Raw genomic sequence first — 25058 nt, 5'->3', positions numbered from 1 at the left:
GCAGCGTATGAAGTGAATTACACTTCTTTTCTGTTTTTGTAGAAAAGCTACCGAAATCTTCGATGCGTTGGCCACAAGATGCATTATTATGAACGTAAAAAAGGGAAACTGATAGTAAACAGAAACCGTCGATTGCCCAGCATTGCTTGGAAACTTCTCGGTGAGCATTACAGTTGAAGGAATAGAAGTATTATAGGCACAACAAATTTTGCACTTATTTGGGAGCAGCGTTCGGATCGGTAGGAATTGCTTCTGTTCGTTTTCTTAGCTGGGAGATAGAAAGTATATTTATTTATTTTCCTGAAACCTTATGAGGATCACACAGTTTTGGCGGATATACGTTGGAAGCATTTCGTTCGACTATTTTGCGGGGAACCTATTATGTTGCAGTACATCATCGTTCGGTCAGTGAAATTTACTTACAACTGCATGTAGTAGCGCTATAATTATATCCCTTGTAGGCCTACATGTCCTGTGTAATGTTCCACATATAATACGTGAAACTCAAGCCCGCTCCTAATCACTTATTAATTTGTAGAAAATACTGCGGCCCGAGCTTCAGACTCGGATGAGATATTCTGCAAGTGCCAGCTGAGAGCTTCGCGCAGTCCGGAGTGGGAACTGCCGTTGGCAACACTGCGCCGGATGCACATCCCAATCGAATGGGACGACGCGGCGGCAGAATGCGGCCAGGCTACTACGCGACGGCAGAATGTGTCGCGGTGCGGCGCACTGAGAGTTAACATTTCTGCAAATGGTAAGTCTGTACAGACATTTTTTTTTAAATCTTATCCGACACTTCTAAATACTCTTTCCAATAAATTTTGCAGAATAGAGATGCGATTCCATAGTTCATATATTCACGGGTGCAACATGAAGGCTTTCCTCCTTTGTAAATTGTTTTTGAGACGGAAGTGGTTGCATCGATCTCGCAGGGTTAATGCTATTTCACGAAGAGCTGTGTGTTCCTAGCTCATTGACGTCGAATGATTGCTCGGTTTGTAGTGGCCAGCTCTCCTGATATCCATAGGACTGTAACTGCTTGCGTTCTCAGTACGAAATTAGGTGCGACATGCATGACGAAGTTACGCACAACTCAATCTTCAGGGTCCGCCTCCGCAGCCTAGTGGTCAAGGCGTCTTACTTCAATGCAGAACAGCCTAGTGGTCAAGGCGTCTTACTTCAATGCAGAACACCCGGCTTCGATTCGTGGTACTACAAGGTTGGTGGGAGAACTGAACGGAGTGCACGAATCTTCGTGATGCCACTTGGACTACTTGACTGAGAAGTAGCGGATCCAAGGTCTAGAAAGCCGACAATGGCCGAAAGAGCGGTGTGCTGACAGCATGCCCCTCCATACTTCATCCAAATGATGCCACTGACAGAGGATGACAAGGTAGTCGTCGGTCCAGATTTGCCTGTCTGTGTCAGAAGGCTGAGCTTTGCTTTTTGAAATTTTCAGACATTGCTGCACGGTATTAGATGCTTCAAGATGGTGATGTCACTTTGGAAACATGATGCAGAGACCATAAGTAACACAAATGAAAATAAACAATAACATATCCTAAGGACTAAAAGATGAAAGGCAGACGTATTTTAAATTACGTTTTGAGTTAGAAAACGAAATATCTCATTCGTAAATGAGTTACAGTAATGTACGAACACCGACAGTTCGCTAAAGGCCTCATTGCTAGCGCTACTAAGCAGACTGGAGAACTTATTATTGTCATCAGTGTTAACGTTTGTTTGAAGCTGTTCCATTCCTGTCTCTTGTCAGCTGCCCTCTTCAGTTCCAAGAACTGCTCCACAGCACAGGATGAACTATCAACTTTACACCTGGTGGTTATAGTTAAAGAACAGCTATTGACGTAAGTGCAGTGTAGGCTGTAATTATCGTATGGCAGCGGAACTTGGTAGATATTCTAATGCATCCACGCGGAACCGATTTACGCTAGGAAAACAAGAGTACCAATTTTGCCAACCAGGTGCAAATCTGCCACTGTACAGCTGCTCTTCGGTGTCTCTGGTGCTCATATTGAAAAAAATGTGTAAGCGGCGGTTAACGGTTAATAATAAAATCAACATAATGCCTTTCTTACTTGTTTGACCTTTTCTGCCAATGTCCCGTTCCTAATCCATTACACATGGAAACATTTCTATACATCTTTCATGTAGTCACGCCAGATTTGCGACTGGTTGTCTAAATTGTAACTAATTTTCTCCAGTGTAGATCACTGTCGCATAAACACATTGGAATATCTACCGAGTTTCGCTGCCATACGACAATTACAGCCCACACTAGACCTCTGTGAGTAACTGCACTTTAATTTTAACCGCTCGGTATATCAGTATATTGGTTTCTCTACGATTCTTGCGTTCTACAATCTCTTCAGCTACAGTTTCCAGCAGAGACCTCATACCGTAATGTGTTTCCAGACATTCTCGTTTTTCGATTCATTACTGGTATTTTTCCTCATTGGTTTCTTGTTGGGAGTCGTCATTCGACGATGGGTTCAGCTGATATTCAACAGCCTCTTGCAGCTCTGCATTTAATATACGCTTAATCTTTTTATTTCTGTCTTCATTATGCTCTATGTTTCGCGCCACAGAGAGATGTGCTCGAAGTATGAGCATTTATCTACACTAAAGGTTTATGTTTTTTGGTGCAAACAGCTGTTTCTTTTTTTGCTCGTGACCTCTTTGCCACTATATCTGTCTTGCATCCCTCTTTTTCATATATTCTACTTCCAAAGCAATGAAATTTCTTCATGACAACAATGGAAGCTGAAGAAATGAATTAAAATTTATGTCACACCTGGGATTTGAACACATGCCTCCTGATTATTCATCAGGTGTGGTAACCATCCACCACCATAGCAGTATAGGTAACGCAGCTGCACAGACTATGCTATCATCAGTGCTGTTTATCTGGGGGAACGCTGGGGGATGCGTACCCCTAAACTTTTTTGGCGACAAAGTAATTTTCTTACGATGTTGAGAACTTTGAAGAGTGCCAAAGGTTCATTTCACGGACGTAAATTTTTTATTTCATTTTTTCGTATTGGTAATTGCAATACGAACGATACCAGTACAGTTTTTGGTGGGAAAAGCGATGTCATTGACTGGAGGGTTGATTGCACTCACCTGTTTCATCTGAGTTGTATTATAGGTCAATTGAAGTGTACGATACCGTTTTCTTTTATTGTTCAGGAGTTGATGGGAATCGCATGCTTCATTTGAGGTGATGTAAACTGAAGTGTTCGATACCAATTTCTCTAGTATGTTTGGGTCTTTCTCGGTATCGCCTGCTTCATTTGAGCTGGAGTCAACTGAAGAGTCCGATACCTTTTTTCTTTTTTTTTTTTTTGTTCGACATGTTGATGTAGTCATGGCTAAAAGCAGACGGGTGGTATCCCATGCTTCAGTAATAAGTAATTTTCGCTGCATTATATCCAATGACGGAGTACCCTCAAACTTTTTTTCAGAAAAAAAGCACTGGCTATCATTATCGTAGACAAAGCTTAGACTCATACTTGTCAAGGAAAATTTTATGCTATTCCAATAGGCGGTGCCTTGGCAATACTGACGATTTAAGAAGGGAAAAATAGTCTGAAGGCGTGAATTGAAACTGGTGTTACAAAGGGCATTGGAGTAGGGTAGTCGATGCAACTGTTTTACTTGTACTGTTGTGGTGGTGTAACAGCTAGCAAGCACACTTGCCTAGGAAGCTGGTGACCTGGGTCTAAGTCCTGGATGTTGCGCAAATTTTTAATTAATTTCTTCAGCCTCTGTCATTATAATAGATAAAGTTGAGACTCGTACCTATCAAGGAAAACTGTATTCCAAAATTTGTCCGCTTCTTGAAGAGTCACTTGTCAACGTTTTGCATTTAGTCATTATAGCATGTTGACCTGCTCCACACACCATCGTGTATTAGCCATCAGCTAATACACGTTCACTTTCGGCGACTACTGCTGTCGCACATGCGGTCAGTCCGTGCCAAACAACTACCATCCTCAGAAAGTCCTGTACTTCCCTTATTGTTTCTTCCATAGACAAATTAAATATCAGTGGTGATAATGGGAATTCCTGTTTTACAACTTTCCTGATTTTTGTGTCTTGTTCAGTTCTGCCTTTACTGACTACCACAATCTCCATCACGTGACGAGAATGTATTACACTGCTATCTCCGTCACTATACTTCCTAAAAACGGTAAAATATTTTATTCCATTGCATATTATACAAATCCTCCTCCAAATCTACGACTGTAATATTTGTTTTCTACTTTTTTCCTTAATCTGCCTTCTGTTAATAACTGCAATGCTAAAATTGCTTCTCAAGTGTACATTCCACACTTAAAAACAAACTTCTCCTGTATGTATTGTCAAAAGCAACAATAGACGAAACGACTGACAGAAAAATTTCATTGCCGGCCGGAGTGGCCGTGCGGTTCTAGACGCTACAGTCTGGAACCGAGCGACCGCGCCGGTCGCAGGTTAGAATCCTGCCTCGGGCAGTTCTTAGGTTAGTTAGTTTTAATTAGTTCTAAGTTCTAGGCGACTGATGACCTCAGAAATTAAGTCGCATAATGCTCAGAGCCATTTGAACCATTTTTGAAAAATTTCATGGGCCACATCTAAACAGCTTGGAAGATCCACCAGCAACGAAGACAACCGGTCGTGAAAACCTTCATTGTGCTCTTCTACTTTCGATTTTCCCTTCCATTCTTCGCAGTTGGAAGTATTTTTGTTCACTTGACTCTAGACTGTGCAGGAATATTCACACCTACCAGTATTTCATATTTTTGAAAGCGTAATAATTACACTTTTCGAACTCTGTGGAACTTCTCGCGGTATATAAATTCATATAGTTTTTGCTCTATTCATTGCCCGTAAATGTTCTTCTAGTGTTTCATGAATATGTGGACGTTTTTCCTTCTGAGTTTGTCCAGAGAAATTCAGAATTAAGTATTGGATTTGCTCCTCCCTCTTCTTGCAAATTTGTTCTCATTTTATATTATCCTGATTTCTTCTGGTCCACTGCTAAGTTTTTCCAAGCACTATTTGCATGTTCTGTCCTTACTTTCTGCTTATACTGCGCAGTTACTTTTTTCCTCTCTTATCATTATACTCCTCGTTTTGTGCCCCCTAAAAGTGGCTGCAGCTACATTTACTCTGTTTCAGTTCTATATGTACATTATGACGTCTTCTCTCCACACAATCTTCTTCAGCTTTCCTACGATTATGAATAGTTTCAATACATTGGTGTTCACTTTATTAAATCCGGTATATTATATGTTGTCCGCCACTGCCTCTTTTATGCCTTGAATCCTAGTTACTTATCTGCTGCATTTATGATTCTTCTTTTGAGGCCACTTCATCGTGTCTCTGCGCCAGTAACTTCTTGGAGTGGTACTATTTCTGCAGCTCATGTTTGGTTTACAAGGTATACAACAGGAAGATCTCAAACTGTAGATAACACAAAACGTTCTGCGTGAAAGCCATCTAGGAAAGAGATGAGAAAACGTGTTGGAATGGACATGAACCTTGCTAATACACATGGAGAGTAGTGTAGGTACGGCTCATGGCGACCGTTATATTGTATCGTATAATTTCTATGGGCGACAATATTGTCTGATCAGCATACTGATAAAGTTCACGCTGACAACACCTCTGTCGGTCTCTGGCTGAGACTAGTAAATTATCCATTGCGTATTGATTATGTCGACCGACTGTGCCTGTATCGCTAGCTGAAATAATTGAATAAAATACTGTAGCCAGATTAACGCTACTCAACGATTCCCCTGAAATAGTAACTGCGCACATTGATGAAAATAGAAATGCTCCTGATCATAGGGCACCAGTACGACGCTTCTAGCAGAGTTAGACAACAATATTGTAACCGTGTATCGATTCCAGAGTTGCAGGATAGGTGGGGATAGTAGTAGGCAATCCATCATTTGGGTTGGACACGCAAAACAACTTTTAAACAGAGGTAGGTTGGTTGGTTGTTTTGGGGAAGGAGACCAGACAGCGTGGTCATCGGTCTCATCGGATTAGGGAAGGACGTCGGCCGTGCCCTTTCAGAGGAACCATCCCGGCATTTGCCTGGAGTGATTTAGGGAAATCACGGAAAACCTAAATCAGGATGGCCGGACGCGGGATTGAACCGTCGTCCTCCCGAATGCGAGTCCAGTGTCTAACCACTGCGCCACCTCGCTCGGTTAAAACAGAGGAATCCTGGTAATAACGGCATATATTCTTAACGATTTTCAGTGCATTGAGAGTTGAGTGTTATTGACTAGGGATTTCAAATTGATTCTGTACATCTCAATTTCCTGAGGCTTTTGATTACCACACAAGAGGCTTCGAGTAAAATTGCGTGCTTGTGGAATATCGCCTCAGTTATGTGACTGGATTCGTGATTTCTAATCAGAGAAGTCACAGTTTGTAGTAATTGATGGAGAGTGCTCGAGTACAACAGAAGTGATTTCTGGCGTTCCCCAAAGTAGTGTTATAGGCCCTTCGCTCTTCCTTATCTATATAAACGATTTAGGAGACAATCTGAGCAGCCGTCTTAGGTTCTTTGCAGATGATGCTGTCGTTTATCGACCAGTAAAGTCATCAGAAGATCAAAACAAATTGCAAAATGATGTGAAGACGATATCTGTATGGTGCAAAAATTGGTAATTGAGTCTAAAAACGGAAACTGGGAGGTCATCCACATGAGTACTAAAAGGAATCCGTTAACCTTCGGGTACACGATAAACCAGTCAAATCTAAAGGCCTTAAATTCAACTAAATACCTATGAATTAATTATGGACAACTTAAAATGGAAAGAACACACAGAAAATGTTGTGGGGAAGGAAAACCAAAGACTGCGTTTTATTGGCAGGACACTTAGAAAATGTAACAAATCCACTAAAGAGACTGCCTATGTTACTCTTCTCCGCCCTCTTTTAGAATACTGCTGTGGGATCCTTACCAGATAGGATTGACGGAGTACATCGAGAAAGTTCAAAGAACGGCAGCACGTTTTGTATTATCACGAAATATGGGAGAAAGTGTCACTGAAATGATGCAGGAATGGGGGTGGACATTATTAAAACAAAAGCTTTTTCGTTGCAGCGGCATCTTCTCACGAAAATTAAATCACTAACTTTCTGTTCCGAATGCGAAAATATTTTGTTGGCGCTGACCTGCATAGGAAGAAACAATCATCACAATAAAATAATGGAAATCAGAGCTCGCACGGAAAGATACAAGTGTTCGTTTTTTCCGCGCGCTGTTCAAAACTGGAATAATAGAGAATTATTGTGAAGGTGGTTCGATGAAGCCTCTCTTAGGCACTTAAATATGATTTGCAGAGTATCCATGTAGATGTAGACGTAGACTTTCGATGACGAGAAGAACGTACATAGATCAGAAATCTCAGGAAAAATTGTGTCACGGTTTTGCTAAGCTAAGTTTACGTACATACTGAGGCTCATCCTTCACAGAGAGGGCCCGTGGCATGTCTCCTCGCTGACACTGCCCATCTAGAAATGAGATCTCTCTCCACACTAAAAACCGTTGTTCTTCTTTGGTGGCTGGCCTCCTGCGCTGATTCCTCCAGTGTTACCTATCCGACCGATGTCGTATACAGTTTCACGACGCTTTGAACGACTGAGCATTTCACTGTTTTTAACTTCCTTGGCACACACTGCACATGACGTTGATTGAGGAACCGAGAGAGCTGTAGAGTGGGGCGTTGAAGTAGGAAGGTAGGGCCGATGGTTGGGGGGATGGTGTAGTAGTGGTGACAGTTGAGTGTGTCATCTCTTAAATTTTGTTATTTGTTTACTTCTTAAATAACTTTTAGAAACTTTATGGTACATTGTAAACTAGAATATTGCGTTTCTGTTATTGTTATTTTTTTTTTTTTTTTTGCCATTGAGCATATTTTCATTTTTATTTCGTACGGATGCCATCAAGAAAAACTAAACTACGCTCAATAATCACAAAAGCAATAACAAAAGTACAATATTCCAACCAATCCATTGTTGTTGTTGTAGTCTTCAGTCCTGAGACTGGTTTGATGCAGCTCTCCATGCTACTCTATCCTGTGCAAGCTTCTTCATCTCCCAGTACCTACTGCAGCCTACATCCTTCTGAATCTGCTTAGTGTATTCATCTCTTGGTCTCCCTCTACGATTTTTACCCTCCACGCTGCCCTCCAGTACTAAATTGGTGATCCCTTGATGCCTCAGAACATGACCTACATGAACCAATCCACAGCGTACCATAAAAATTATAAATTATTACAAATTATTTTTTAAAAAAATTAAAAAGTCAAACACACACAGAGCGCCCTCTCGTCGACATCATCCACCCATTCTCCTATCCTATCTCCTACACATCACTCCACTGCCACCACCTACATGACAAACACAAATGGAAAACCTGTATTCGAGGTACAACGTGCTACAATTCAGCTGCCAAAATTGTATACCTCGCGTAGGGATCATAAGTGTAAGAGATGAAACATGAGGGTGTTTACAAACGCATGTAGAAAATAATTGTTCCCTCACTCAATATGCTAGTGGAATAGGGCACAAAAGGGTCCATGTTGGTTCGAAGTACCCTCCAGTATGTACTGTACAGTGACTTGCAGAGTATACAGGGTGTTACAAAAAGGTACGGCCAAACTTTCAGGAAACATTCCTCACACACAAATAAAGAAAAGATGTTATGTGGGCATGTGTCCGGAAACGCTTAATTTCCATGTTAGAGCTCATTTTAGTTTCGTCAGTATGTACTGTACTTCCTCGATTCACCGCCAGTTGGCCCAATTGAAGGAAGGTAATGTTGACTTCGGTGCTTGTGTTGACATGCGACTCATTGCTCTACAGTACTAGCATCAAGCACATCAGTACGTAGCATCAACAGGTTAGTGTTCATCACGAACGTGGTTTTGCAGTCAGTGCAATGTTTACAAATGCAGAGTTGGCAGATGACCATTTGATGTATGGATTAGCACGGGGTAATAGCCGTGGCGCGGTACGTTTGTATCGAGACAGATTTCCAGAACGAAGGTGTCCCGACAGGAAGACGTTCGAAGCAATTGATCGGCGTCTTAGGGAGCACGGAACATTCCAGCCTATGACTCGCGACTGGGGAAGACCTAGAACGACGAGGACACCTGCAATGGACGAGGCAATTCTTCGTGCAGTTGACGATAACCCTAATGTCAGCGTCAGAGAAGTTGCTGCTGTACAAGGTAACGTTGACCACGTCACTGTATGGAGAGTGCTACGGGAAAACCAGTTGTTTCCGTATCATATACAGCGTGTGCAGGCACTATCAGCAGCTGATTGGCCTCCACGGGTACACTTCTGCGAATGGTTCATCCAACCATGTGTCAATCCTCATTTCAGTGCAAAGGTTCTCTTTACGGATGAGGCTTCATTCCAACGTGATCAAATTGTAAATTTTCACAATCAACATGTGTGGGCTGACGAGAATCCGCGCGCAATTGTGCAATCACGTCATCAACACAGATTTTCTGTGAACGTTTGGGCGGGCATTGTTGGTGATGTCATGATTGGGCCCCATGTTCTTCCACCTATGCTCAATGGAGCACGTTACCATGATTTCATACGGGATACTCTACCTGTGCTGCTAGAACATGGCCGGCCGAAGTGGCCGTGCGGTTAAAGGCGCTGCAGTCTGGAACCGCAAGACCGCTACGGTCGCAGGTTCGAATCCTGCCCCGGGCATGGATGTTTGTGATGTCCTTAGGTTAGTTAGGTTTAACTAGTTCTAAGTTCTAGGGGACTAATGACCTCAGCAGTTGAGTCCCATAGTGCTCAGAGCCATTTGAACCATTTTGCTAGAACATGTGCCTTTACAAGTACGACACAACATGTGGTTCATGCACGATGGAGCTCCTGCACATTTCAGTCGAAGCGTTCGTACGCTTCTCAACAACAGATTCGGTGACTGATGGATTGGTAGAGGCGGACCAATTCCATGGCCTCCACGCTCTCCTGACCTCTACCCTCTTGACTTTCATTTATGGGGGCATTTGAAAGCTCTTGTCTACGCAACCCCGGTACCAAATGTAGAGACTTCGTGCTCGTATTGTGGACGGCTGTGATACAATACGCCATTCTCCAGGTCTGCATCAGCACATCTGGGATACTATGCGACGGAGGGTGGATGCATGTATCGTCGCTAACGGAGGACATTTTGAACATTTCCTGTAACAAAGTGTTTGGAGTCAGGCTGTTACGTGTTGTTGCTGTGTGTTTCCATTCCATGATTAATGTTATTTGAAGGGAAGTAATAAAATGAGCTCTAACATGGAAAGTAAGCGTTTCCAGACACATGTCCACATAACATATTTTCTTTCTTTGTGTGTGAGGAATGTTTCCTGAAAGTTTGGCCGTACCTTTTTGTAACACCCTGTATACGCTGAGATGACAAAAGTCATGGGATACCTCCTAATATAGTGCTGAACCTTCTTTTGCCCGGGGAAGAGCAGCAATTTGGCGTGGTATCGACTCAGCAAGTCGTTGGAAGTCCACTGGAGAGATACTGAGCCATAGTGCCTCTGTAACCGTCCATAATTGCGAAAGTGTTGCCGACGCAGGATTTTGTGCATGAAGTGACCTCTCGATTATGTCTCATAAATGTTCTATGGGATTCATGTCGGGCGATCTGGGTGGCCAAATCATTCGCTCGAATTGTCCAGAATGTTTTTCAAACCAATCGCGAACAATTGTGACCTGGCGACATGGTGCATTGTTGTCCATAAAAATTCCGTCGTTGTTTGGGAACACGAAGTCCATGAATGACTACAGATACTCTCTGAGTAGCCAAACAAAACCGTTTCCAGTCCATGACCGGTACAGTTGGACCAGAGGACCCAGTCCATTCCATGTGAACACAGCCCACACCATTCTGGAGCCACCACCTTGCACAGTGCCTCATTGACAACTTGGGTCCAGGGCTTTGTAGAGTCTGCGCCACACTCGAACCCTACTGTCAGCTCTTACCAACCGAAATCGGGACTCATCTGAGCAGACTACGGTTTTCCAGTCGTCTAGGGTCCAACCGATATGGTCACGTGCTCAGGAATGGCGTTGCAGGCGATGTCGTGCTGTTAACAAAGACACTTACATTGGTTGTATGCTGCGGTAGCCCATTAACGCCAGATTTCGCCGCACTGACATAACGGATACGTTCGTCGTACGTCCCACATTGATTTCTGCGGTTATTTCACGCAGTGTTGCTTATCTGTTAGCACTGACAACTTTACGCAAATACCGCTGCTGTCGGTCTTTAAGTGAAGGCCGTCGGCCACTTCGTTGCCCGTGGTAAGAAGTACTGCCAGTACTTTGGTATTTTTCGGCATACTCTTGACAGTGCGGATCTCAGTATATTGAATTTCCTAACGATCTCCGAAACGGAATGTTCCATGCGTCCAGCTGTAACTATCATTCCGCGTTCAAAGTCTTTTATTTTCCGTCGTGTTTCCAAAATCACGCCAGACGCCTTTTGACATGAATCACCTGAGTACAAATGACAACTTTGCCAATGCACTGCCCTTTTATACCTCGTGTACGTGATACTATCACCATCTGTATACGAGCATATCAGTATGCCATCACTTTTGTCATTTCATTGTATATGTAGACACAAAACAAGACCATGCCAACATGTGAGCATCAGTTGCTGAAAACAATCCGTATGATAATCTACTGACTGAGCTGCTTTAGGAACTTTCTGTTAACTGATGCTGCCATGTTGGCATAGTGTATTACACGCTCCTACATTTCAGTGCAGATCTGAAGACGGTAGTAACTGGTCGATGTTAATAATCTATTGGCTTTGCAATCAGTGACACCAGAATAAAGAATACTAGATTTCCATATTTTGTGCGCAGTCCGTATTTTATCACTTGGCATTTCTCATTCCCTTGAATGCTTTAGAAAGTTAAAAGACAAAGCAGATGGAACATTGCAACTAGATAAATTGAAGGAATTAAAGATTTAAAACTTGCTGCCAGGAAGTCAAATTGCGCGCCACTTTATTGTCACTGCTGTCATGCGACAGATGTGCCTCTGGAAATGGTTACACACAGTTACACTAAAAGCATCCCACTTATAGGCCACTCGGCTACTGCTGCATTGTTTGCATCATCACAGCCACCACACTGAACTTCTCTTTTCGTTTCATTTGGTTGGATTTCACAAGCTTGAGCAGTATTCCAGTACAGATTGCACAAGTGTTTTGCAAGCAGTGGTAGTAAGGAAGAGGAGAACAAGCCCAGCCTGTATTGTTAGCAGATTTCTGATGATGTCACCCCATGATGTCATGCAGTACCAGATTTCACATTTAGTGCCTTCTTCCATCCCTCTGATGACACAGTCCAAAATGAGAGAGTTTGACAACTTCTCCATTTTATATAATGGCAGAAAATTAAAATGCAAGATAGTGAATGTATGAAAATAGTGGGAAATTGAAAAGCTCACTTGTGATAGATATAGCATCTAAGATGGCGGACCTAACCCACTTTCCATAAGTGTAAAACAGCAAGAAATTCAAAAAATTCCATGATGACGGACCTAGGCCATTCTAACTAAGTTTAAAATGGCAGGAACTTAAAAAAATCACTTTTGCTAGTTTTAAAACCGTATGACATTACAGCCCGCTTATGCTGTGTAAACAGTTGAGTCTTTGTTTAAACTACCTGTTCAGTGCCTGCAGAGGAGGGTGGCGACAGGTGCGGGGGGGGGGGGGGGGGGTTTGCTCTCCCACTTGTCCTGAATATAAAAAAAATAAAAAAACTAGAGTTCCCCAAGCCCAGTTGTCCAAAGTTTAAAACTGTGTGATGTCACAGTCCACTTGTGAGTTAAGTAATTTCAGGCTGTTTTCCACATCCCACTAGGTAAATACCAAGGTTGGCAGACGACAGAGTAGATCACTACTGAGTCTGTCCTGGGAGGGGGGGGGGGGGGGTGGGGGGGGGGGTGCGCAGTGCATACGAAGCCACGTCTAGAACTTCACTGGTGTGCAAAACTTAAGGGCGAAAGTAACTTTACATGCTGTATCACTGCTAAGTAACGTGGACTGATACAGAAAAAGTACTGCTAATATGGTACAGAATGTAACTGATAGAAACACGCATTGAGACGAACATCAAAGGTACTTTTATTCAGGGACAATAATCATACCGAGGTCACCGTGATTTTTTATGTTTTAGCGAGAGTGTGGGATTCTTTTGGTAGGTTAAACTGTGTCTGAGAACTGCAGGGTGCGTTAAATCATCGGTACGTTCACGTTCTGATTTATGACATGTGTTCAGTGTTATTATGAAATTATTTTTTAGCTCCTACACTGTAAAAATCAGTGTTCGTTAATGTTGTTCCACCAGTGACAGTGACCTTGGGGTGCATCCTGTCCTCCTGACTCCTTGACGTCTAACCATGACACTTTCAATGTGATAATTCAATGGATATCAGTAACCTGTCAGAACTGTAACCGCTCATTTCCTCCTGTTCTGTGATCTGGGTTGCTCTCCAGGGAGCACATTTCACCGAAGACCATTCTTCAACTTTTAGAGGTTATCATGTTTTAATCGGTTTGCCTCTCAGCAACCGAAATTTATGGAAATTTCGTAAACATTTGGTGTCACATACCTGCAGAAGCCCAAATCGGTTTACTCCAGAATCGTCGATGTATTGGCTTGCTATTAAGTAGGTGGTCATAATGTGATTCTTAAGTGCATGTTAATCAGACACATCTTTAGATTTATCGGCGATGAATGCGGTAGCAGTAACACAACGCTGTCATACTTGAGATCAGAAAAACCAGGACGACAACAGGAACTGCCTATACAAAATTGGCATGCCAGTAATACGTTAATCGGTAGTGACTGTGCTTTACGTTAACACGTAATAATGCAACACCTACATCTTTAGAAACATAGTGCTAGCTCAAACGGATGTTGGTATAAGTCATCAGTGACATTGTTGATGATGCCACACCAGCATTCGATTTGCCGCGAGGGATTAGCCGAGCGGTCTAAGGAGCTGCAGTCATGGATTGTGCGGCTGGTCCCGGCGGAGGTTCGTGTCCTCCCTCGGGCATGGGTGTGTGTGTTTGTCCTTATGATAATTTAGGTTAAGTAGGTGTGTAAGCTTAGGGACTGATGACCTTAGCAGTTAAGTGTGGTGTCACCGCCAGACACCATACTTGCTAGGTGGTAGCCTTTAAATCGGCCGCGGTCCATTAGTATACGTCGGACCCGCGTGTCGCCACTGTCAGTGATTGCAGACCGAGCGCCGCCACACGGCAGGTCTAGAGAGACTTCCTAGCACTCGCCCCAGTTGTACAGCCGACTTTGCTAGGAAAGGTTCACTGACAAATTACGCTCTCATTTGCCGAGACGATAGTTAGCATAGCCTTCAACTACGTCATTTGCTACGACCTAGCAAGGCGCCATTATCAATAGATATTTAACTTGTGATGCCTGTACCGTCAGACCGATGTTCTCCAATTATGGATTAAAGTTAAGTATTACATCAACTACGTACTTTATTTGCTACTATAAATTCCCTTAACTGTTCCAGACCTCACGCCAGACTGCGTGAGCTTAAAAGCGTGCATTTCGGCCTCCTCTAGCAACACGGTGTTGGCTCTTCTGCCAACACTTCATTAAGTCCCATAAGATTTCACACACACCAGCATTCGAGGTTACGGTGCAAAGCTGCTTGGAAAAGATGGTTCTATTGCCTGTAGTTTTAATTATTTACCTGTAAACTCTAACGTTGCATATACAGAATGTTTCTCATCTGAGTGCGTCACCAGGAATCTGCAGAAACTTTGTGTCTTGGCAGAAATAGTATCACTTTTTGGCATTCCTGATGCTGGAAATAGCAACCATATGGTGTTACTCATTTACAGCTATGTGCCCCGACCTGATGGTGCACTGGCCATTGTAGTCATACTGGTCATGACATAGCAGTGACTGGATAGACATCGATATTCGTGGTTAGCCACCCAAACTGGAAGGAAGCAGTGGTTGGTGCAGACTGTCGCCATCTGGCAAATGTGGATGCGGCCCAGTCCAAAACCCCTTCCAGGCACGAAGGGGGTGCCGTGCCGAGCGGCAAATGTTTAAACAAACAAATAAACGTTCCTATCTACTACTGTATACAGCAGCAGTAATAGCTTAATCCACAAGTGGTCTATGACGTCACAGAGTTTTAAACTTATGGCTTGGGAAAGCCCAATGGGAATTTTTAACTTAAAATCAGGATAAGTGTCCATCTTGGATTTTATACTGTGAAACACGTATGTAACGCAGCAGCGATGGCGAGGCATTGCAGCGTCTCTGACCAGAGAGCCTTTTATCGTAGTTAGTCTGCGCTTGACCGCGCGAGTGTTGCGAGCGGTTCTCAGTCGGTAGCTCGATTTAGTTGCGAGCAGTTCGCTAGTAGTAGTCGTGCAGTGCAGTTCAGTAGTAGTCGTCATGTAGAGCAGTTCATTCGAGTGGAGATGTGTGTGTAAGGAGTCGGGAAGCGTCGACATGGCATTCTGGTCAAGAGGCTGAATGAGGTATATTATTAATTAAGGTAATCTTCAGATAATGTAAAGTTCATTTATTGTAATTAATCTCCAACAAGTGCCCCAATAATAATTTTATTTCAAAAGCATTTTTTCAAAAAATTTAATTTTTTATTGAACTAAAGATTTAATTGCACTTCCCCTTTCATTCCACTTCCGTTAAAGAAAAATTTCAGCAAAATCACAAAAAAAAGGAATATTATTATTTACAATGCAGTTCCTCCAAGCCGTGGCGAATAATAAGAGCAGAAATTTGACATCCAGTTATACTGAGGTAAGAATCTAATTCTGATTGTTTTACACAGGGCCAAAGACCGATATTTCGGTTTAATTGAATTTTCTTATCACTGAATAGACTTTAATTTTTTGTGAAGAACTTATATTTGAGTCAGATTGCTAATTTTTGTTTAATTGTCATTGTCAGTAGATTTCATTGTGGCGAGGTTACGCTTAGAGCAATGTCCATTAGCATTTCTAAATAATATTGTCATTTATTTCTTTTAAAATTTTTGTGGGGAGGTTACACTCGGCTCCCATTTTTATTAAGTATTGTCTTTTTTTCTTTTAAATTACGGTGGGGAGGTTGCACTTGGCGACACCCAGTCCAGGATCGTATTTCGTTGAGAGTCTTTTGAAAAACAGTCAGATATCTGCTCTTATTTGCTTAAGTATAATTAGGATTTGGCGCTACGCTTTTATTAACTTGTGACTTTCTTTCCACAGATCAACGACAATTCGTTTGCTCTGTTGTATTTGTGTGTTGGTTTTGCATAGTGCTTATTTGTTTTGTGAATAATTGTGACTACTGTAAAAAATGCCGCGAAAGACTGTGAATAGTGTATCGCGAGGTATTGTGAACGAAATTGCCGACTTGAACAACGTGACTGATGGTAATTGTGGCGCGCAGTGTAGTGATGTCAATCCTGCGTTCACTAACAATCAGTGTATTCCAACCACTAATGATGACTTTTGTCTTAATGATGAACAAACGAACTCGATTGTGTCTTGTGTTGATTTGACGACAATTGATGACGCGGGACGCTCCATTGTAATGAGCGGTACCCAGCTTAACACAACCGGTTTGGAAAATATAAGTAACATACAAACAGATTTTTCGAATGAAAATGGTCAGTGTAGTGAAAGTACGACGGATTTATTTAATTCCGAAATAGGGTCTGACAGTGTATGTTTAACTGGCAAACCTTTTTGTAAATTACAGAATGACCAAATGGTCACGCAAAACGAGACAATTCCAGATCGACCATTGAATAGCACAGAGAATAGAAATGCTAATTTTGAATCGGATCCAATTATGGCATTTTTGCGGCAAAATTTCAAACAGTTTAATGAAAAATTTAATGAACAGAACGAAAATTTTAGACAACTTAATGAACAGGTCAAACAACAGAACGAAAAACTGGACAATAATGCCGAAGATCTCAAACAACTTAGGGAACAGAACAAACAGCTTAATGAAAAATTAGACGACAATTCCAGACAGCTTAGTGAACAAATTAGAGCCGTTGCCGCGCAGTGTCATGACACTAAGGAACAGTTGCGCACGGAAATTGAGGCTTGTTCACAAAAAAATAGCGAAGAAATTAAGTCTGTTGCGCAAGAATTAAGGGAAATGCAAACAGCCGCAACAGAAACACTCAGAGACGAAATTAGCGGAGTCGCCAAACAGTGCTCTGAAAAAGCTACACAATTACGGGACGAGTTTAAAGCAATGACGGTAGAACTTTCGCGCACAGTGGACGCAAAGATAGACGCGAAATTCGAACAGCAGAACACTCAGATTAACGAGCGCTTTAATCAGCACATGCAGAACAGTGATACGCGTTTCCGCAAATTTATTCAAGATCAAAACAAAGTAAAACGACAAGTCATGGAAACAATCACTGCTCAGAGACAAGAAGACAAACGTAAAATGTTCGCGAAAGAGAAGACGTATGTAGACAATAATATTGCTACAGTGTCCGACGAAATTAATACCATCAAACAGTCCAACACAGAATTACGTGACGAAATTTCCAATCTTAAGTCGAATACAGACACATACACAACCGATTTTCAAATAGTGACCGACAGACTAGAACAATTAGAACTAGCACATGATTCAGATGTCGTCAAAGCTGATGTTAAAAAACTGAGCGAAACTACGCGTAAGTTGCAAAAACAGATTAATGCGTCTGATTCTAAAACCGATGATCAGGTTAAAATACTGACTGAAAAATGTGATGAATTGGCCAGTCGTATTGATGTTATCGAAAATACTAATGACAATAAATCAGACGATACTGCACCGGTTTCATTTAACCAAACACCTGAATTTCAAAATTTACAGCAGACAATTAATGAGATCGATTCGTCTAATAACACGTTGCGTAGAAAGTTATCGAGTTTACAACAAGAAGTAACAGAGATGAAAAGCATTTCAGTTAATAACATACCACAACAGACGCCACTTTATGAACATTTGTCAGACTCACGCAGCGCGTATAATTTGGGTAATCTACAGAGAGTACGGGACTTAGATTCCGATCAACCACAGTTCAATAGATTCTCTTACGATCCTGAACCTGTTCCATCACACAGAGATGATAATTTCGACTACAAACATTTTCTGTCAGTGAGAAAGTTTAAGGTTTTCAAAAACTATAGAACGCAGATTCACCCACTGGATTGGATTCAACAATTTAGCTTTGCTCTTCCACCGACTTGGCCTGTAACACATAAACTTGAATTTATTTGCAGTTTTTTGGAAGGCGAACCGGCAACTCGTATGAGACCGATCGCGAGGCAATGCTATTCAGTAGAGGAATTTCAGAATGCTTTCCTGTCAGCGTACTGGTCGAAGACGACACAGCGCGGAATTAAAGATCAGTTAATTAGTTTGCCGAATTACGAGAACTCAAATTTTCCCAGTGTGACGCAATTTTTTGAGCACATGGTACAACAAAACCAATACCTGAGTGAACCGTACAGTGAATCCGCACTGATACAATTATGCATTTCCAAATTACCACGGTCATTACGAGTGTCACTTCTAACGGGTCAGCAAAAAGAAAACATTTCAGCATTCAGAGATCTTTTACAGCTCTTGGAAGTACAGCAATCCGATTATTCTTTTGTAAACAAAAACTTTTCTTATAATAACCAAGGTCAACAAAAGTACAGCAATTATGATCAGACACGTAATTTCAATAGGAAAAGTAACAGACGCTTTAGGAACGACAACTATCAGGACTTAAATCCCAGACAGAATTCAGATTATCAATATCGTCAAAATTTTCAGCAACAGGAAACACATTTTGGTAACAATAGACGTTTTCCACCACAACAGCATGAAAGTCAGCCGGTTGGAATACATAACCAACAATGTAATGCACAAGGTCAACCAGGCTTTAATGTTCCGCCGCGTGCGCATATAGTCCAAGATCCAACAAATAGTAACGCACGGCAGCAAGGAAACAATTACGTACAGAGAAGACAGTATTTCAATTCCTATCGCAATGCACCGTATAGGAATGACTTTCACGACAGACGTAAAAATAATGAGCATAATTACCAACATACGTTTAATAACAGTCGGTCTTACCAGCGACAAAGTAATCAACAAGAACATATTCTCATGAATGAACCCGACAGTAGGTATCATCCAGAGCGTAATACGTCTGGAAGAAGTAATAGGACAGTTGAAATAGTAGAAATGCCACAGAACCCTCCTAATAATAATAACACGTCAGATAGAATCTGACTAGATAATGTACAGGACGCATCTTCCAATAATACAAGCACTACTTCAGACAAGCAAAATGTTGTTCACGAAAATGTAATTACTTTTGACGACATACGAGACACTCTTTTACAGGAAAGACCAGTTGTTCAGAAAACTATTTCACATCCTGTTATCGAAATCAAAATTGGTTCATCGAAATTTTCAGCAGTAATTGATTCCGGATCACCTATATCAGTAATAAATGAAGAAACTTTTAACGAGTGCAACAAAGAGAATACGTATCCGACATTACCATTAGGCAAAACAAAAGTGAAAGGAGCAGTACCGAGTAAAGGAATAGACGTTAAATTACAGACGCATTTATCATTTTGTATTGGAGGTCATAGTTTTCATTCTAATTTTTGGATTGTTCCTTTATTGACAACAGACGTAATTTTAGGTACGAATTTTCTGGTACAACACGACGCAGTTATCGATTTTCAAAATTCTTATTTAATGTTAAAGGATGAAAATGTACAATTGGCTTTAGAATTTCAGCACTCACTATCTACTGAAGAGCAAACAATTAATCGCACAGAGGTCATTTCCGCAACACGTAACATAGACTGTAATCCCACATTGTTCACGGATACGTACGTACACAACTATAATACTCCAGACGAAGTGGACTACGACGTAATGCAAATGATTTCCGATAAAGTTAGACAAAGCAGTGCAACTACAGACGACGAACGAACGCAATTACACAAAATTCTTTTACAGCAAGCTCCAGTTTTTGACAACATTCCTGGTACTATGTCCGGTTTTATGTATGAATTTCAAGTCAAACAGCACGATACATTTAAAGCTAAACATTATCCCATTCCATATACTCACAGAGAACAGGTTAAAAAGGAGCTGCAAGATATGCTTGATCAAGGAATTATAGAACCAGCAGTTAGTCCGTACATAAACCCGCTACATATTGTTAAGAAGAAAGATGGCTCACTTCGCCTTGTACTTGATTCACGTCACATTAATGACATTATTATTAATGAAACAGATCGACCACAGACATTAGAGGAACTTCTACAGAAATTTCATGGTACTGCTATTTATTCTACACTAGATTTAAAATCGGGATTTTGGCAAATTCAACTTCATCCGAACTGCAGAAAATACACAGCTTTTCTCTGTTTCGGCGACTGTTATCAATTTCGCAAACTTCCGTTCGGCTTAACTATTTCTTCTGCAGCTTTTATTCGCGGTTTGAACACTATACTTCCGACAGAACTTAAAGACAGAATTACGACGTATGTAGACGACATTCTTATCGCAGAAGCTAACTGGTCTGAACACAATCTGATTCTTGAACAACTGTTACAAACTTTTCATGCACAAGGACTTACAGTTAATCTTAGTAAATCGCATTTTGGCAAAACTTCTATAAAATTTCTTGGACACGTAATTTCAGCAGAAGGCATTGCACCTGATCCGGAAAAACTTCAAGCTCTACGTGACATTACTGTTCCTACGACGAAGAAACAACTACGCAGTTTTTTGGGCTTAATTAACTTTTTTCGCAAATTTATTCATCACTCTGCTTTAGACACACCCAGATTATGCCAATTAACAGGTAAAAACACTATTTGGTCTTGGGATAAGCAAGCACACTCTGAATTCATGAACCTGAAACATGCTTTGTTGAATGCTCCACTTTTATCGCACCCAGATCTTACCAGAAATTTTTCCATTGCCACTGACAGTTCCAACACCGCTTTAGGCGTACACATTTTCCAGGAAATTGAAGAAGATGGCTCTACAGTAATTAAAAACATCGCATTTGCAAGTCGCATTCTGTCACCTGCTGAGCGAAATTATTCCGTTACAGAATTGGAAACATTATGTGTTGTATGGGCTTTTACGAGATTTAGGCATTTTCTTTATGGCAGACATACCACCGTTTACACAGACCATAGAGCGATACAATTTTTACTTTCGGCTAAATTCACTCACGACAGATTAAGCAGATGGAAACTTTATTTACAAGAATTTAATTTTACAATAGTTCACATTCCTGGCACACAAAATGTTATAGCAGACGCACTATCGCGTTCTCTCGGCAACAATCAGCAAGACGTAGCAACCAACTTCTGCAAAGCAAATTTCAGTGTCATGTACATTCAGCAAGTTGCATTTGAAAACTTTATTTCATCGTCATTACAGGACATAGCAAAGGAGCAAAATAAAGACAATGTGTGGAAAGAAATTAAACACCTTTGGCAAGATAAGAATAATGTTACGATTAGAAACCATTACACTGTACGCAATGACATTCTGTTTCGCCGCTCTCATCCTGACAGCAACAATTGGTTATTATGCATTCCTGACGAACTGGTTAACAAATTAATTTGGTACACTCATTTAAGTTACGCACATTACGGAGCACGAAAATGTTTTCTTATACTGAGACAGAACTGTTATTTTACCAACATGGAGAAACGTATTCGACGAGTTTTAGCGTCTTGTAAAATTTGCCAGAAAGCTAAATCAGACACCACTTCACATATTCCTCCATTATATCCCATTATACCTGTTAAATTAAGACATATGGCCGCTGTAGACATTTTTGGTCCGATTCCCAGAACTAACAGAGGTCTTTGCTACATCTTTGTCGCTGTTGAGCTCACTTCAAAATTTGTTACTTTCACTCCGTTACGCAAAGCTACTGCTAAAACTGTTTCGAAAGCATTTGTAAAACATTTTCTATTTCATGTAGGGGATGTGATGAAAGTAATTTCTGACAATGGATCACAATTTCGATGTGGCGTATGGACACGCATGTTACGAGCCAGAAACATTTCTCCGATTTATATATCCAAGTACCATGCTTCTTCGAACCCTTGTGAACGATTAATGAAAGAAATTGGTAAGCTGTGCCGAATATACTGCCACAAAAGACATATTGATTGGGATACACACATACTCTCATTCCAAGACGTAATTAATTCCATTCCAAATGAATCCACTATGCTATCTCCGTCTGTTATACTGAAAAACGTTGAACCACCAAACAAAATTAAAGAATTAGTAAACTAGAAGACAGCAAAAACAGGTTTGTAGACGCCGCGACTTTCACGTTGGACAGAAAATATTAGTACGTACACACTATTTATCCAGCAAAATAAAAGGTAAGTGCAGTAAATTTGAACTTCTATACGCAGGTCCATATCGGATTCGCAGCATCCCTCACCCCAATGTTGTACACGTCGAAACTTTGAGAACCAGAAAATCGAAAGGCAATCACCATATCTCAAACATTAAACCGTTTATTGAGTGAAACCACTTTATGATGTAACATGCTATGATGCCATTTACTTATGCAATTATTTCACCTGACTAATTACTGATGATTATCGCATTTTTTCTTGGCAAGTGCCTGGCAAGGTAAGGTTAGCAGGTCGCTTTTCTTGTCGTTACACATCAGACCGTGCACATTTTCCACTTTTTTGTGTATATGATTGTACTCCAGTTTTGTTTGTATGTATTGTGAAATAGTTAGGATATAACACACATCAGTTGACTTTGACATTTTTTTCTTTTGCCCTATGATATCTCAAGATCGTGACTGTTTTACATTTTTTGCTGCTGCATTGTATTATTCTGTGTACATTTTTGCATCTGAACACTGTCAATATTTTTGACACATTACGTTTTCTGTCATGTTATGCTGTATGGTTAATTATGTCACCATAAACCAGTCATTATTTAGTGGGTATATGATTTAAATGCAAGACGTTAATCTCTGTTCATCAATTTCAGAAAGAAATGATGCGTGTAAGAAATAAATTCAACAGAAATGGGAATTTCACCTACGGAATAAACGAAAGAGGATGCAATAACATTATGAGGAAGAGTAAATGGATCAGGATTAGCAAGCATTAACAAGAATATACTATACTCATCGTAGAATAGCAGTCTTAACTAATTTTTTCTTTCAGAATACAAGGTGATTGATGCAGGCTGTCAGACAGAACTACACATCTTAGTTTTAGTGATGAAATATGCTAGAGATAAGGATTAGTTGTGTAATGAGTAATGAAGTGATTTTTTTTTTTTTTGCAGATGAATAATGATGAAGGATATGCTGTTATGAATAATGAAGTTTTTCTTTATAGGTGGTGATAATAATGAAGTTATGATAGTATGGATAATGAAGTGATGGATAATTGTAGTGGGACGAAATTAAGCGTCACCCATCCACCAAAGTCAGCCCAGTTTGCAGGTGACTATAAGTTTAATTTAGTTTTGTTTATGTGTTTTCTTATTATTTGTAATAAATGTGAATTATCTAAAAGTTTGTATTTTTTTTATGTGTTTCATGTACGGAGAGGTCGGCGCAACGAACGGGGACAGCATCTTCGTTGCCGCGACCAGAGAGGAAATTGCTGGCCGCTATACGTCGCGGGTCGACAGCCAAGGAGCAACAGAAGATCCTGGAACAGAGTTGTTGCGTCGTGCTTCTAAAAATTAAAAATGAAGTTTTATACTCTTTTTGTACAACAATGACATCATATAGATCTTAATCTTATTGAAATGTTAGTCACGGTCTGTCAACGCTCAAGTTCACATCTGTATGTGTAGGAAGCTAATAAAATAGTGTATGCTACTAAAGTTGAAACACGTGTCTTGAAGATTTATTTATGAAGAGTTATGTGAACGGATTAATAATATATTTGACAAGATTATTGATTCAGACAGCGTTGGCCGAAACTTTGAATCTAAAAAGTTTATTTAATGTGTGATTCTGATATCGATTAGATCAAGATAACGTGTGTCGATATAATTTTCTGAGGAGAAACAAACGAAATTTAAATTCGAAAAAGTTACGAAAACCAATTGGCCCAAGTGATGTAATTCTCTGCACACGACTCAACTGATGTTTTACAGTTTCGTTCAAGAACCATTCTATGACAATTTAAAAAGAATATGAATCATTTTTGAAGTGGGTTGTAACTGACGTAGGTGACGAAGTCTGCACATGGTCATATATCAAACGAAAACTAATACGTCGTTACACCGCACCGTGGCGACCTTAGAAACAGGACTTGTGTGCAACTAAGGCACACAGGTACGAAACAAAGCATCAAGAGTCCTTCGGAAGTCAACGCAAGTTTTCGTGGAGCCTTCACCAGCCAGCGGCGACTTCGCGGGTGTGGGCATCTGACGGAGCGCAGCCAAGCAGTACGGTCACGCAGTTGTTCCACGAGAAGGCGCATCTGTTGGGCAGCAGCTGAACGCTGCAAACCCCGACAACCTTTTTTCTCCCTAAACTAATAGGCCCAGTACGTCAGCTGCGGGGCGTTTCTCCGGCTGGTATTAGAGGTGTTGCTGAGGGCTTCGCCTGTCTACGGCGGTGCCGGGCGTGGTTGCAGCTAGCGACGTTTCCGGTGTTCGACTCAGCGTCCTGCCGGTTGCGGAAGCGGGGTCGCAGCATCTCAGCGGCTGCATCGACGGCTGTTACATCTGCAGCCCATAGCAGCACACTAATCATCGAGAACTACAAATTACAATATTAGTGTCCGGTGAGTTTGTTTCAAGTTGGAAGTGGAGTGTTGTACATAGGAAGTGTGCTTTTACAGGATTGTTGATTACAAGTCTGCGTGTGTAAATAGTTAATATCTTACAATAATGTCGGGAAGTGAAATGTCAGACGAAGAG

The 25058-nt window shown here is 41.1% G+C and overlaps 1 protein-coding gene across 2 annotated transcripts in view; it reads left to right on the top strand.

The window, feature by feature from the left end:
- Window positions 1-666: 666 nt before the first annotated feature.
- Window positions 667-25058, top strand: part of LOC124777805 — a 70699-nt gene continuing 46307 nt past the window's right edge. Inside the window, exon 1 of one of the 2 annotated variants that reach the window (XM_047253320.1) lies at window positions 667-757. The gene's annotated coding sequence lies outside the window, so the exon portion shown is untranslated. The remainder of the gene's footprint in view (window positions 758-25058) is intronic. The other variant, XM_047253321.1, reaches the window with a different exon arrangement.

The sequence above is a fragment of the Schistocerca piceifrons genome, chromosome 2 (assembly GCF_021461385.2).
Source record: "Schistocerca piceifrons isolate TAMUIC-IGC-003096 chromosome 2, iqSchPice1.1, whole genome shotgun sequence".
Lineage (NCBI taxonomy): Eukaryota > Metazoa > Arthropoda > Insecta > Orthoptera > Acrididae > Schistocerca > Schistocerca piceifrons.
This window is presented reverse-complemented; position numbering and strand designations above follow the sequence as displayed.